Source organism: Lathamus discolor, chromosome 1 (assembly GCF_037157495.1).
Source record: "Lathamus discolor isolate bLatDis1 chromosome 1, bLatDis1.hap1, whole genome shotgun sequence".
In the NCBI taxonomy this organism is placed as follows: Eukaryota; Metazoa; Chordata; class Aves; order Psittaciformes; family Psittacidae; genus Lathamus; species Lathamus discolor.
In genome coordinates this window covers 32514949-32531453 of record NC_088884.1, presented here as the reverse complement: position 1 = coordinate 32531453, position 16505 = coordinate 32514949, and positions in this window count along the sequence as shown.

Here is a 16505-nt window from a genome sequence, read left to right as displayed (position 1 = left end):
ATTAGAGGCTCAACAAAAGAAGGAAGCAGACAGAAAGCAGCTAAACAATTTCCTTACCTTAATAACTGTTCCGCAGCTTGGAGACATAATTAAAAAACAAAACGGCCTGGGAATTTCTGAAGTTAAGTTGCATTCATAGGTAATAAGGTAATAAGGCTCAACCAAATTTATTTGCTCTTTTTGTGAAAAATACACAGGATAAGATTCAGATCACCTACTTTGGTGCCAGGGATAAGCCTGAACAGCAAATAAGAAGCTTGAGATGATTAAAGAGAATTTTAACATTCACTCCCCAGCATGATACAACCCTGAATGCAGTCAGGTTTAAATGATATCTGTATTTTATGCCATAAGGTCCTTTAATTATCTTAACCAGAACAGCCATGGAAGTCCCCATGTAACTCTCATCCCAATTCAGACCTGAAAAGGCAAGCATAACTTTCAAAAAGGAAAGGAAAAATCCTTCTTCTACTGTTTTTACTAGGTGGTAAGTACTAGATGTAAAGAAAAAATATATGTATATTCTTGAGTGCATTTTCACTACTGAGTACCGAACCTTACAATACTTACAGAGCCATCTTACTTTATGATCTCCTTGTTACCATCTTCTGGTGAAAATTCTAAGCTAAATTTCACACCGAGCACCTCTTTGGAGAGTTCAGCATCTCTGTCAGAGGTGATGGCCTCCTACCACTGATTGTACCATGGAAACTGAAGCCCAGCTTCAGAGCTCTGACTCATCTCACAGGTCCAGGCAAGCCCTTCTACACACTAAGGTGGCTACTTCAGATGGTTGGAGTGTGCGTTTTGAATCTGGATCAGATCAACAACTGCATACTGAGGTAACTGGACAGTCCTCTGCTATTCTGAATTAATTTCATACACAGCTTTCTATTTCTTTGATACTGTTCTGTTCAGCCTGAACTCTCCTTTGGGCCTTGGAATCCTGTTTAAAGCAATGCACAACCACATGATTGAAAGCTGTAGGAAAAGCCCTCAACCTAAAAAAAGTTTCTGAAACCCTTGTAATTTTCTTAAAAGGAAGTAAAGAGCTATGGTTTTAATCTGGCATACATCATTATGGCATGTGGTATAATATTTCAGTGTAACATTCAGGAAGAAAAGGGAAACTATCCTTAGCGTGTTTGCAAGTAGCCAAAAAGACTTTGAGGAAAGAGATCACTGAGCAAGTTAAATATGCGTAAAGGCACACTAGGAGTCACTTGAATAAGAGAAATTATGATGTTGAAACTAAATCTTCATATTTGCCCTTACTCTTATAAAGACACTAAAAGTTATGAAATGTAGGAGTACACGGGTCATCAAAATCAATTCCATTATTTCTCCCTGGGTTAAATATGGCTGTATTTAGTGTACCATAACAGTCCCTAATAAAAGATAATCCCATTTGTTACTATAAAATAAAGGGATTTCCATAATCTTGCCCCAGTGTTTAACCACCAGTATACATAAAGACTTTCATGAGATCTGATATAAAACTTCTTTGTTATAAATTATGGTGATTATTTTTTTACTAACTTGAGCATCTGATCTCCATTCTTCTCAAAATGCATATTTGTTATTCTTAGGCTACCATGACCCCTTCCGTACTTCATTTGCTTGGTAGTCTATTTTCCAAACTTAAAAAGAAATCTGACTTTTTTTTTCCCCTGTGACCAATTATTTCCATAACCTCATTGTTTTCTCTAATGCTTAATACAACTTGTCCTTGCTTTGTTAGTTAAACATCATAATTCCCTTATATATTATTTATTAATTAATAGTGGGAAAATGCATACAAGCTGTCAGAACTATTATAAATAAAACAATTTTCACATTTGACATTAGATAAATGCATCAAAATAATTTTGCTCTGTATTTCTTGTAAAACTTGGAGCATAGTAAAGTTTTGTTGCCCGTTACATATACCTGGTATTTACTTGCAAAGTGACAAGGGGAAAGCATACAACGTTTTTCTCTAGAATGCCCCTGACATTTTCAATGAGAAAATGTGCAACAAGGAGAAAGAACGCTATTTCTAGAATTTTGTTTTCCTGATGAGCTTCCGCACTTGGCTCTAAGAGGCTTCTCTAAGGAGACGATGGAACTGAGCAGTCTCATGTAAAACTCCTCTTGTATTTCAACAGTGTAATGTTATCTCTGGGAAGAGCTCTCCTTGACTATGTTGACTTGGATATTATCAGCTACGATTCCTTTTGGGTATGCCTGTTATGACGAATCTGCAACTCTAAGACAGGCATCATATTCATAAGACTATCCACATATATCCACCTCCTTCTTTCCCTTACTATTTATTCAGAACTGAGGCTTTCAGAACTTTCCTGCCCCTAGAACTGTCTTATTATTTTTTCACATATAATTTCCATCTATACCTACACAGATGAAAAACAATTCAAAACTTGGTCCGTAGCAAAATAAATGTTTTTCTATAGTAGACTATAAGTCACTGTAGAAATCAGACACACAGTAGCCTATTTTGTTTGCCTGTAAAGTTCATTTCTGTTTCTTCCTCTGCTGGAGGAAACAGTTCTGTATTATTTATGGTGGTTTTGTTTGTTTTTTTTCCATTTTGAACGCTGTGAGTTCTGAAAAAATATTTTAATATTCAGACTATAACCAGCGAAGCGTGTAGAAATTACTCCAAAGATGGATTTCATTCTTAGGTATTAATTAGATTTAACCTCTGACATTAAAATGTTCTTTCAAAAGTGAGACCTAGATGGATGTTTAGACTATACAATTAACCTGGTAAAGTGAAATTAAATGTGGTATATTGCATGCAGAACAGGAAAAACACACAACCATCTTTCCCTCCCCCTCCTCCCCCCCCACACACACCAAGAGCTCTTGTCAACACAAAGATGCATGTTGATCTCATCACAAAGACACTGTCTCCCATTGTTCTTGATCACTATTTCTTCATTTTGTGTTCATAAACCACTGGACTATACTAATGAAATACGCGTTTCTACCAGAAGAATTATTTCATCTTGTCACTCCTATTCCAGTGTGTCGGAAATTATCACTAGTTTTGGCCGTTTTCCAACTTTCTGTCAGTTTTCCAAATGTTTTTGGAGCCACTCAGGAGATCCACGTGGACGGTTTGTTCAGCAGGTTTTGGAGTCTACCAGGATTTCTCCAGAGTTACTGACACTAACCTCTGCAAGTTAACTCCAGTAACAAGTCAAACATGTTTGTGCACTGAAGTCTGGAAGGGGTCCTAAATTCAAGATCTTTACACAGTGTTTTCCTAAAATGAGAAACTGAACTTTGGCTCTTGGAGACTCTCTGGATAGTGATAACATTGTGATTAGTCCAATGACTGAGAAAAACAGTTCATCCTTAGATTCTGTAGTTAAGAAATCTGTCACCAGATACATGCATGGGAGAAGAACGCTGTTCAAATTCTCCCTGGAGAATTGCTGAATTTGGAGTAATGAAAAAATGCATGACAGTTATGAGGAAAATTATATACTTCTAATGAGAACCATGCTTGGAAGAACCTTTGTGAGAATAAAAGTGAGAGAACTGCAGATGGAGATGAAAAAGATTTTAGCGTTCTGGCTGAACATTTTTAACAGCAAAAGTATAGTATATATACTATATACTGCAAGTGTGAGAGGAAACTGAAGTCTGGAAATGTTTATTATTTTTCACTGTCAATAAAAAAACAAGGTGACTAGTCCAGATGTACACCTATACTCCCCACTATACCCTGTAGGCATCAGCAGGCAGTTGCAACTAATGTCAACAAATACGTATCAACATTGTAACAGTGGTAACAGATTGTAGTTTGACTAAACTTTAATGACTCTAATCATTTATCAATAAAGAACACACAACATAAAAGTGAACAATAAATTATTATTTATATATAATCATATTTATTTTTGTCGCCTCTAGGCAAATGTGCACTTTGAAAAGAGCATTGTTTTGTTTTCATAGATACAAACTTGTGCAAACAGGATGCTCAGAATGGCATCTTGGGCTATCAAATGGTGGTAAAGTAAAGGGAACTTTTAGTTCTTTTTCACATAGTGTCACATAATTATAAATGCCCCTGGAGAACATGGTGAGCATTCCCCAAAGTACACAAATGTCAGAGAAATAATATTTTCTGTCTTTGGCTATGTCTTCGGGGAATCTTTCAAAATCATAGAACCATACAATCATTTATGTTGGAAAATGCTTTTAAGATCATTGAGTTCAACCATTAACCCAGCACTGTACAATCCACCACTGAAACAAGTCCCTAAGTGCCACATCTACATGTCTTTTAAATACCCCCAGAGGTAGTGACTCAACCAGCGACTTCCTTGGGCAGCCTATTCCAGTGCTTGACAGCCCTTGCAGTGAAGAAATTTTGCCCGATATTCAGTCTAAACCTTCCCTGGTGCAGCTGGAGGCCATTTTCTCTTGTCCTATCGCCCATTACGTGGGAGAAGAGACCAATCCCCACCTCACTACAACCTCCTTTCAGGTAGTTTTAGACCCTCCCGTCCCTCAGCCATTCTTCATCACACTTGTGCTGCAGACCCTTCATCACTTTGCTACCCTTCTTTAGACAAATGAGAAGTTACATTCCTTCCTCCTACTCTTGCAGGTCTCGTAGAACTCATGACATTTTTACCTTTGAGCACTGTAACATTTCTCATACCAAAAAAAAAAAAATGGGAAAGGACAGTATTGGCCATACTGTCGGTGTCTCCACAACTGTTTATCATCTCTTTTCCCTTGTTATTTGGTGTTCTTTTCCCAGAAACTCTGTATAGGATGTGGAAGTGTCAAGACATTTTCACAGTTTTACCCTTTCCATATAGGATTGCATGTCCCAAGAGGATGATACAGGGAGGATGCCAGCCATGATCAGCTGATTGGCCATCATAGAAGGCCACCAGATTGGTCAGGCAGGACTTCACCTCAGTGAAGCCATGCTGGCTGTCACCAAGCACCTTGTTGTTTTCATGTGGCTTAGCATGCCATCCAGGAGAATGTGCTCCAAGATTCTGCTAGGCACAGAGGCGAGACTGATTGGTCTGTAATTCCCCGGGTCTTCCATTTTCCCCTTCTTGAAAATGGGGGTTATATTTCCCTTGTTCCAGTTGTCGGGAACTTCACCTGACTGCCATGATTTTTCAAATATGATGGACAATGGTTTAGCAGTTTCATTCGCCAGCTCCTTCAGGACCTGCCAATGGATTTCATCAGTTCCCATGGACTTGTGCGCATTCAGGTTCTCAAGATAGTCTTGAACCAGATCGTCTCCTACAGTGGCCCCAAGGTCTTCATTCTCACAGTCCCTGCTTCTGCCTTCCAAGACTTGGGTGGTGTGATCAGAGCATTTGCCAGAAGATCCAGAGAGTCTTATCATGGGACAGTTTGACTTTGTCCTTTACATCATGTCAGCTTCAGAACATATGGCTTATACCTACAGTAACCGAGACAATTATCACAGTCTGCCTCAAGACTATTAATAAACTTTCACAACCTTCAAACCAGACAGGTTGTAAGTAATCTGCCTTTAGTTGTGCCAGTATTCTTTGGCAAGCCATGTCATAAACACACCAGATTCTTTACTAGGACTGTCCTAAGCACAGACAATCCAGTTCCAGGATAATTGCCAGGCATTCTTGAATTTACTAATACAGCCGCTGCCTATAAATTCAACAGATAACTGAGGTTAGGGAGCAAATATTGAGTCAGAACACTTACTTATATCTTTCTGTTACATGCACGAGGTAATTCAGAAGAGCTGGTCATCTGGCAAAACAGCCTGCATTGCTAAGCCTCAAGGGTTTAACTACGAAATGGAAATCAGAACAAAATACGGGGGTGTGTATATATATATATATATATATATACATATAAGATATATATAAGGAGTTTGATCACAGATGCTGGAGTCCAGCAGTGCAGTGTCTGTGATTCAGAGGAACTTAACAACTGAGCAAGCACAAATGAAATGTAAGACTTAAGCAGAGTACCATTCTGAAGCACGAGGGGTGACTGCTCAGCCAGCAGCACCATGCCAGGTATGTGAGCCTTGCTCCATGGAGCTGGAATCACATGGGGCGATGGCATCCAGCCAACACTTCAACCCAGACATGACTTTCCATCAGGGTGACTCTGGAGCAGCAGAGGGCACACAGATAAATAAAGAAGAACCTGACAGAGTTGTGTGATATATCAGTAACATAGCTCGCCGGCTGCACAACGTTTACAAATAAGGGATGGGCATTACAGTGACTTCTGGAGGAAATCTCACCCTGGACCCCACGAATGTACTGCCACAGGAGGTTTAATTATAAATATAAAACCACAAAATCAGTTGCCAGAAGAAGAAAACCATTTGTGACACGAGACACTGTAACATAGGATAACTCGAGATATCCTACAGAGTATCTCAAATAGCTATAACCCTGCCTTGCAGAATCAATAACAAGAAAAATATTCAATTAGCAAATGGGAAAACTCAGTCACTGTCTAAAAAATTGTTCCGCACTTCACTTAGCAGCAGACTAAGATAAAGGCAACCTTAAGACATGACAAATGCTGGAAAGAGAAGAAACAAATCATCTGTAGATGCCAAGAGAACAAGACCTCAGGAGACTAGAAAGTAATACTACACAGCATTACAGCTTTGAGACTAAAACTGGAAGGATATTTAATTCTGGAAATTATCATGTGGTTTTGAAGAACAAAAACAACACTCTTGAAGGCATAAAATAATGTGCTGAAGGTACAGAGGCGTTTCCTATCTCAGCATGCTGTTCTATAGTTACCAAATGAGGTTCATGCTTCCTTTTAGGAGTCGAAGTTAAACACTGTCGAAGATGTAGACCGACTCCCAGCTGTGATCTGTTATAGAACAATACTTTGACACTCTTGGCATTCATAAAATGTCTGGCTAGTCTTGTAGGCTCTTCCATCTCCTTTGCACCTAAGTCATGACTTCATTTCTTATGAGACCTGAAGTTTCAGAGGTTTGCTTTTTTTCCCATCAACTTATTATATGTGGGTGGAGTTCTTAACATATGTGCTTAGGATCTCCTCTCCCAAATACCCAGGGAGTCTGATCTATGTTCACTGCATTCAGGAGTAGTAAAAACATTTTGTTTTTTGTTTTCCTTCCCTTTCTAAGAACAGAACATTTTTGGGGTGGAGGTCAGCCTAGCTCAGGAAGAAATGCTCAGCTTCTAAGTTCCTCTTTATGGAGAATGGGAGCTGAGAAGAATGAGATAATTTCCATTTTCCCAAATACCCAGGGAGCCTGATCTATGCTCACTGCATTCAGGAGTAGTAAAAACATTTTGTTTTTGGTTTTCCTTCCCTTCCTAAGAACAGAACATCTTGGGAGTGTAGGCTAACCTAGCTCAGGAAGAAATGCTCATCTTTTCAGTTTCTCCTTAAGGAGAATGGGAGCTGAGAAGAATGAGAGAATTTCCGTTTTCCCTTGAATTCTAGCTAGGACAATGCATATTTTTCTAAGGGAAGTGTCAGCTAGAGTTGTATTAATTAGAACACTACTTTATAAGCAGAATACAAGAATCCTGAAAAAATCACTAATTCATACAATCCCCGAAGAGTGAAAGTTCAGTATCTTCTCCACATGCTGCATGAGTCAGGATTAGACATGTCATGATGCTATCTCACAGCATTTCAGCATACCATCAAGACAGAAAGCTCTTAGGCATCTTGGTTGAAGACATTTAAATATTAAGCAGATCTGACCACAGAAGAAGACAATGTATAAGGCTCAATCACAAGCTAAAATGATTACAAGTCACAAATATAGCAACAGATTATTTTGCTCCTCTGGAGAAGTAACTTGCCTTGCAGAAGTTACACTGAGCGGAAGACAGATTTCTCCCAGGTTAATATCAGTATCATAGACATATTTCTCTAGGAAAGTTTTCTTTTGCCTTGCCACTTTTTACTGCCAAGCTTCATTCAAACCCATTATATCTGAAAAGTCATGGCAGTCAGGTGAAGTTCCCAAAGACTGGAAAAGGGAAATATAACCCCCATTTTCAAGAAGGGGAAAATAGAGGATCCAGGGAATTACAGACCACTCAGTCTCAACTCTGCGCCTAGCAAAATCTTGGAGCACATTCTCCTGGAAGGCATGCTAAGGCACATGAAAAACAGCAAGGCGCTTGGTGACAGCCAGCATGGCTTCACTAAGGGGGAATCCTGCCTGACCAATTTGGTGGCCTTCTGTGATGGGGCTACGGAACTGATGGACAGGGGTAGAGCAGTTGATGTCATCTACCTGGACTTGTGCAAAGCGTTCAACACTGTCCCACACGACATCCTTCTCTCTAAATTGGAGAGATACCAATTTGATGGATGGACCACTCGGTGGATAAAGAACTGGCTGGATGGCCGCACACAAACAGTTGTGGTCAATGACTCAATGTCTGGCTGGAGACCAGTAATGAGTGGTGTCTCTCAGGGATCGGTGTTGGAACCAGTCTTGTTCAACACCTTTGTCAGTGACATGGACAGTGGGATTGAGTGTGCCCTCAGCAAGTTTGCCGATGACACCAAGCTGTGTGGTCCGGTTGATACGCTGGAGGGAATGGATGCCATCCAGAGGGACCTTGACACGCTTGTGAGGTGGGCTGATGCCAACCTAACGAAGTTTAACCATGACAAGTGCAAGGTCCTACACCTGGGTTGGAGCGACCCCAGCACAGCTGCAGGTTGAGCAGAGAAAAGATTCAGAGCAGCCCTGCAGAGAAGGACTTTGGGATGCTGGTCAATGAGAAAATGAACGTGATCAGGCTTCAGTGTGTGCTTGCAGCCTAGAAAGCCAACCGTATCCTGGGCTGCATCAAAAGGAGCATGACCAGCAGGTCAAAGGAGGTGATCCTGCCCCTCTGCTCTGCTCTCGTGAGACCTCATTTGGAGTATTATGTGCAGTTCCGATGTCCTCAACATAAAAAGGACATGGAACTGCTGGAACAAGTCCAGAGGAGGACCACAAGGATGATCAGGGGACTGGAGCACTTCCCATATGAAGATAGGCTGAGAAAGTTGGGGCTGTTCTGCCTGGAGAAGAGAAGGCTGCGTGGAGACCTAATAGCAGCCTTCCAGTATCTGAAGAGGGATTCTGGGGGAGACTCTTCATTAGGAACTCTAGTGATAGGACAAGAGGCAACGGGTTCAAACTTAAACAGGGGAAGTTATATTGGATATAAGGACGAAGTTCTCTACTTTGAGTGTGGTGAGGCACTGGAATGGGTTGCCCAAGGAGGCTGTGAATGCTCCATCCCTGGAGGTGTTGAAGGCTAGGTTGGACAGAGCCTTGGGTGACATGGTTTAGTGTGAGGTGTCCCTGCCCATGGCAAGGGGGATGGAATTTGATGATCTTAAGGTCCTTTCCAACCCTAACTATTCTGTGGTTCTATGATTTTATGATTCTGTGATTATTTGAGTTAACCAGGTATAACACAGTGTTACAGTGAAACATATCACTAAAATCTAGCAGCACCATCCTATTTAAAAACCTACCAAAAGAAGGATTGTGTTTAGTTATTATTATGGCCTGGAGTATGAATGAAAGAAGAAATATCATGCAGCAGATGCTAGCCAGCTTCCTTTAGAAACTTTCTTTCGATATGGTGCATTATCTCAGCAGCAGAACAATCTCTTCTACAGTCTTTTCTATAGGGATTATTACAATACAGCAACAGCTCCTATGGAAAAAAAAATTGTGTGCACACACTCCACTTGGATATTGCTCCAAGCTCTGAAGCTACCTACTTACACCCTCTTCAGCATTCAGAAATTAGATTTTATCCAGCCACTGCACAGCTGTGCTACTCTTCAGAGTTGCTCATATTCCCAGACTGGCTTAGCTGGAACAAGTCTGCCAGATAAAAGGGGAGGAATGTTGGCCTGCTGGGAAAAACATCTTTTTGTCCTTCACATATTTTTCTCTTCACGTTAGTTTCACACCAAAAAGAATGGTTAAAATACTTGTTATTCGAGGAGTTTTACAAATCAAATTAGAATTGTGTTTGTTTTTACTCTATGTTCATTTCTGGCTTTGCAAGGCTCTATGGGACTCGGCAGCTATTAACGTATGGGTCTAGTGGGAATTGAAATAGGATGTTGACAAAATATTTCCCCATTGTTTTAAGCTTTTTTTTTTTTTTTTTTTACGCACTATGTTGACTGTTCACCTTGTACTAGAAGCTAAATCCTTTTAGCAGAGATAGCAGGCATCGCCCATTTTCTTGCTAAGATACCCTTTTTCTTTCCTCCCCCCTCAAAAAAAAACATATAAGATGCACCTCTTGCAGGAGTCAACAGGAGAGAATGTCAGGCACTTCAGTGGAAAACAGATGCAAATCAGTTCAAAGACCTCAAAACATTTATTCATTACAATGCATTACATTCTGACTGCTCTTTAATGAGCAACAAACTAAAAGAAAATTTAAACCCACAACAGCAGAGAGAGCATTTTAATCTTTGTAGAAAGGTCAGACCCTGAGATATTTGCTGTCTGCATGTGAGAAATTGGGGGAAACCAGCAGTGCTCAGTGCAGTTCATGTATATTTACAGACATCCCATAAACGTGGAGTCAGTGTCAGTTCAGGAGAGACTCAGGGGTTTGGGCTTCTTTTATAGCTTTGCACTAGATGTTGCTTTTTTCACTGGTAAGTTTCAGACTTTTGGAGTGACCAGTTCTTAATCTGAACACAGTAGCTCAGCCACACATCTGCTGTCACAACATTGGCACAGGATCACTGAGAACGCAGCCTGTGTTCAACTGCAGTACTGGTAAACTTGCCAGAATTATGTGAGTCTTATCTGGACCTATACTCAGTCAGCAAGCCCCCACCCAGAGCTGAATGTCACATATTCCATTGCATCAGCATGTGTTGCAATTATAGAACCAAGGATAATGAGTGTACTCAAGTTAGGACAGTTCACGTATCTCATAGCGGGTCTGAGATTTTCACAAAAAGGGAACAGAATTATTGCATATGTCAGTATTTTGGGGGGAAAAAAAGTCTGTTTGACAGGATTGAAAATGTAACAACTCTTTATTATTTTAAAAGTATTTCCTCTTGACATTCGTAGCGTTGTTACTTTCCTTCTACTTCTTTTTAACCTCTGTGAGCAGTAGAAATTAATGACTGCACCATTCCTTTTCCCTTATATAACTACATGCCTTTGCAAATGTTACAGTATCATCACAGTGATGCTACTATAGAGCTAAGGGACAAGAGTTCCTTTTTATTTCTACTATCTAGTAATGTTTCCTTGAGAGGAGATGACAAAGGGAGGAGGGGAGACACACCCTAAAAATCTTAGATTTCACTCACTTATTTATATCCAGTGAAGAAAAAGGAAGCAGAAAGATTAGGAAGGAGAAGAGCAAATAAAAAGAATCCAAATTATATATTTTATTATTATTTTGGAAAAAAAAAAAGAAAAAAACAACTTAAGGAAGCTATCAGTGTATTCTTTGCTTTTGAATGTTTGTCATAGAAACAGTATTTTCTTCTCCACGAAAAACTTGTGTTTTTTTTTTTTTTTTTTTTTGTTTTCAATTTCAGGAACTTGATATTTAAGAATAATATTACTTGTAAAGGAGGACACAGAGATGAAGACCCCAAAATCATACAGATTTCTCACAAGAATACAGATATTAAATCTGCAAAATACTCTTCTTCTGTCAAAATGTGGAGATACTATCAAAAAAGCATAGAAATGCAAAGTATTGATAAACAGACATGGAAGTCTGTTCTTGGCTACAGAATTGATGGACAAGGGTAGAGCAGTTGATGTCATCTACCTGGACTTGTGCAAAGCATTTGACACTGTCCCACACGACATCCTTCTCTCTAAATTGGAGAGATATCAATTTGATGGATGGACCACTCAGTGGATAAAGAATTTTTCTACCAATTATCAGTATATTAGTTATTCTTACTTTAATAAGGTTGTTTTTTTTTTCCATAGCGTGGAAAATACAGATGAGAATTCACCACAGAAACATCCAGGACAATATCTAGAACACTAAGTTCAGTTATGTGACCTTTCTGAACCAGCTATGTTGGAGTTATTTTCATTTCTGAAAAATCATGAGGATAAAGAGCAGGGTTCATCAGTAAATGGAATTTGAAGCAAACACATATGATTGCAGGCACCAGAACTACAAGAAGCTTACATTTCATATAACGTAATATTTAAATCACTGTGGAAGCATGCAGTACATTCAGAAAAGGCTTCACAATGGGTACATAAGAGGAATAATAGTAAGGAATTACTAGGTCACATAGTTGAGTTGCTCTGAGTTAAAACCATATCTTTTTATGAGGATATGCTTTCAAAAATGCTTGGAAAGACCCAAGCAACTTGTTAACTTTTTCCAGTAGCAAATAGTGCTATTGCCCAAACACAGAATATCAAGTCTGTTTGCATACTGCTCTTGATTAATTCTCTTACAATTAACTTTGAACAGTGCTTATTAATGGTTAAGCTACAGGGCAGGGCAGTCTTTCACAGTGACCTTGGTAAGCTAGACGGAATGGGCCAACCTGAACCTCATGAAGCTCAAGGGCAAATGCAAACTCCTGCATCAGGATCAGAGTAACTCCATGAAACAGTATGTGCCAGGAGCTGACCAGAGAGAAGAGTGGCTTTGTAAAAAAGGATCTGAATGGTGGCCAGTAAGTTGAGTATGAATAACAAAATGCCTTCACACAAGGCCAGCCCCATACTAGGTTGCCTTAAGAATACAGCCATCATATCAAGCAAATGCCTCCACTGAGCTCTCTTGAGTGCACATCCACAGAAATGTTTCTAGGTTTTTGGCCACTAACAAAAAAAAGAACCAGCAGATTGTAATGTATCAATGAAGAAGATCTGAAGGCTGAATCATATGGGAAATATTGTGCTGGGTCTGCTCAGCCTAGCTAAGGAGGGGATCTAACTGTAGTCTTCCATTAATAAAAACAGGAGTTGACAGAGCCAAACCCTCCTGAGAGAAGAGGCAACAGTCGTGTGCTCCAGCAAAGGAGATTCCAGCCAGAGAAATTCTCCACTCTGAGTGTTTAAGTGCTGGAACAGGCTACCTGGAGAGGCTGCAAAATTTGTATCTTTGGATACTTCATAATTTAGCAATGCTGAAAACCTTCCTCTTTGAACTAACCTCTGCTCTGAGCTGAAGGTTGGACTGGAGACCTCTGGAGATCCCTTTCAACCTCAATTGTTCTATTACCTTATTAGAGAAATCTCAACCTGTTTTACCATAACTTTAAGTTAAGAATCTGGTCTATGGGATTCTAAGGCTTTAAGGAATTTGACATAAATTCTACAATGCCTCTTTCTTAAGGAACCTCTTTAATATAAAATAATTTCAGCAAAAGACCACTTACCTGTGTGTCTGGAGAAAGAGGGACTAGGAAAAAATGAGCCATCCTTGCTGGTGAATGATATCTCAGGTATCACCTGTCTTTCATGTCAGTGTATTATGGTTTGACTCCTCCAGTATAGGTATCTGAAATATAAAAGGACATCTATCCATAACATATCTACCTTCTCTGTCAATAAACTCAATGATGATCCCCACTTTGTAATTGTGCACATTCACAAATAGGCCTGCTGCTCATCCAGAACAGAACACAGAAAACCAACCCGTGAACTTGATCTGTAACCATGAATTTCAATGTATTCCCCTGCGGGGGGGACAAACAGTCCAGAGAGGATTTTCTGGTTATGTCACCTTATCTCTTATACGTACAACTCAACAGAGGGTAGTAGCATAATCAGATCTAAACACTCATCTCTCCACTGGATCTTGTGGCCAAATTCTTAAAGGTAGTATGCCAAAGAAGTGTCTGTATTCCTCAGAAGGAAATGGTGGAAGCCCAAGCTCTGAATACCCTTGAGTCAAAAAAGTTGAGAATGTCACATATGTGCACTGGCAGAAAGGTACTACAGGCAACCTGAGAACAGAGAACATGGAGAACTTCCCACCAGTGACACTGGAAGGTCTGCTTCTATGATGGAGACAGAATCATGAAACCAGAAGTAATTCAGTCTCCTACTGCTATTTTTATAAACATTTACATTTACAGTAGTATGAAGCTGGCTGATAACAGCAGTTTGATGATTGTCACATTTTCTTGGTCTATGTCAGCTATCTCAATGTAATAATAGTACAGTTGGTGCTGAGATCCATACATTTTCTCTTTGGCTTGAGATGTCCAGATATGATTCCTGAGAGGAGGTAGATACTTATGTAGACATTCTTTTCTGGGTTTCAAGTCATACTCAAGCTTCAACAGTTTCAGTTTTGTGACAGAGTCACAATACCTTGGAAGATCATCAGAATGGCAAGAGGAGATGGGTTGAAAAGCCTTCCACTGCCAGTCTACTACCCAAAGATTCTCCACGTATTATACTTCACTGCTAGGCTAGTTGGCCAACTCTGAAGCCAACACTACCAGCTTCTTCCAGATCCATCTTACATACTTGCAAGTTTAAGAGATGAAAAGATCACAGAAGGAATAACATCCATCTGGTATATGACTTCTAGCAGTCAAACAATATGGGTAGGTTTACACTGTATGAGGCAGATGGCAATCCAAACAGCCAACACCGCATACTGAAACACAGCCCTGTGTGGAGATACTACCTCGGATTCACAAACATTTCAGCCCTGTGATTGCGGCTGAGTGCCAAAGATCATAAAATTTGAATCTTAACAGGTTTCAAAAGCTCTGGCTTTGTGCCATGTTAATGCAACTTGCCATGGATCCAAGCTAATACCAGTGCTGACTGGGAACGTATCAGGGGTCTCTGTACCTGCTTTGTTATGTCTTTAGGATATTTGCCATTCAGTAGGTACCTCCTCACATCAGTAGTAGCAGAAGTCTAGATGGGCTTTCAATGTTCAGGGTACAAGGGAAACTTTCCCCACTAAAATGTTGCCAATGCCCAAAAGAGTAATTCCAAGATGTTTTGTTTCTTGCTGTGCATTGGAAGAAATTCAATAGCCAACTGATAGAGCTGAAGGGTTTCCTTTGGTTTTAACAGTCATTGTATTGAAGATTTTTCACACTTCCTTTATTTAAGAGCTTACTGAAGGAATTGAATTGAAAGTTCCTAAATTTAGAGAATTCTATTCTTACTAAAACTTCCTCTGTTTTCATCAATGTCATTTCTCCAGATTTTATCAGGGAAAGAGGAAAACATTACTTATGGTGAAAAGTGGAGACTCCAGTCTGATCAGTTTGTAAATGCAAAGGTCTAGAAAGAAAATAAGAGAAAAAAACTTAGAAGGTGTGAATTTCCTAAGCTATCCCTCTGACGGGGAAGAGCACAGTACTTTCAGAAGAAATGGAAACAGAAAACCTAAGTTAATTGAAAGACTCTATTAACAGAGCAATCTATATAATTTGCCAAAAAATACCCTAGACCAGTACACTTTTATGTTCCAAGATAAGCATTTGTAGTTGGAATCCAGGATCCCAAATCCATGACTTATGAACAGATCACTGGAAACAGCCTTAGAACTACTCACTAACTACAAAATGCCTTTAGTGTACACTCTACATTATCAGCGCCACCTTGAGTGCATCACTAGAAACTACTCCAGTAACATTAATCCTCTCTAAAGCACGATTGCATTTCAAAGAAGCATTTTCCAGACTTATTCTCTTTCAAACGCTTCCATATCAAATACACATGGCTGATGCAATAGAAGAGAGGCAGGGAGAGACCTGCCTTTTATTTTTGTTGCACCTAGAAGAGGTGGAGAAAAGGTATACAAAACAATTGAGATTCAGCTGAATCCTGTAAGGCAGTGCCTACTGCTTCTGGCTCAATCGTCAGCAGAAATTTCCTCAATCAAAATATAGTTAGTGATGATGATGATGATGATGCCCAAACCAGAACAGAATCCTGTTCACTCTCCAGAGAAATAGAAACAGGTTGCTATGCTTTTTCCATAAACTCTTTAGCTAAGAGTTCGAAGGCAGAATTGAGCAAAACAAATGGATAAGATGTCATAGATATTGCATGATGATTAGGTAATTGGTTTTATCTCTGTTTCTATACACATTCTGTTTACAGCCTGCTTGTGTCAGACCCCTACTCATTTAAAGCAAATTCCTGTATGCAATCTTAATAGCAACAGAGAATATCAGGAAATTTGTTATGGGATTCACACCTGATTTTCCATTGCTTTCCATCAAGGAAAAAATTATTTATTTACTCTAATTTTCTTCTGGTAGAGCTGAATAGGACCTAGCTTACAGTTACACTATTTCAGTTCAATATTGTGAAAATTAAATGCAAACCAAGTAGAGTTATACGAGTATGTGCCTGGAAAAAAATCAGTAGTTAATCGGGCCCTAAATCTGAAGATGATGTTCCTCTCCATTATTTGTGTTTGTATCAGTAAATTTGTAAATGCTGGTAGTGTTCAGAGCTGCTCAGACATACTTTTCAAACCCAC